Genomic DNA, 755 nt, shown 5'->3' with positions numbered 1-755 from the left:
GGCTAGGACCCAAAGCCACCAAACGGCCGGTCTCAAACACATAGTTCACATAGCCTCACAAGGCCATAACACACATAAATCAAATACGGCCACACTCGGCCTAGATACATCAAACCTCGAAATAAAACTAAGGGAAATAATCCCAACAATCCTCAAAGCTCGAAGTCGAGGAACCCGGACATGGAAATCCCGAACGAGCTCGCGGGCTGATCCACCTCTCCGTCCGCGACCCCGGCACCTTCATCACCAACACCGGTTCCCGCTTCCGCCATGTCCTCCGAAACCTCGATGAAATCCCAAAGCTGTCGGACCCTTCCTTCGATCGGAGGAACCAAGGATTCAGCATGGCCACACCCGTTCATAAGACCCGACATCTCAGCGACCTCGGTAGGAAATGAGAAGTTCTCGTTCTGCGACTTGTAGAGGGTAGCAACCGAGCCACGGCACTCGCGAAAATCGCCCACGAATTCTTGAGCATCCTTAAAGCTCTCGAATTCGGTGGCAAACAAAGCAGCCCTCCGCTTCATTTCGGCGACAATCGCTCTCTTTCCTCTCCTCTCCGCACGGACAAGGGCCAGAGAATGGAGCTCAGCCTGCGTCCAGCTCTGTTCTTCGACCTCCTTCCAAAACCGAAAGAGTTCTCTTTCAGCCTCCTCGGCTTTGAAGTGGGAGATAAGCGACTCCCGGAAAATTCCATCGAGCGCCGCATTGAACACCCTCATCCCCTGCACGAACTTAAGATCGGAAAGAGAAAC

Source organism: Brassica oleracea, chromosome C5 (assembly GCF_000695525.1).
Source record: "Brassica oleracea var. oleracea cultivar TO1000 chromosome C5, BOL, whole genome shotgun sequence".
NCBI classification, from domain to species: Eukaryota; Viridiplantae; Streptophyta; class Magnoliopsida; order Brassicales; family Brassicaceae; genus Brassica; species Brassica oleracea.
The sequence above is the reverse complement of the archived record's forward strand: the minus strand, read 5'-3'. Positions refer to the sequence as shown.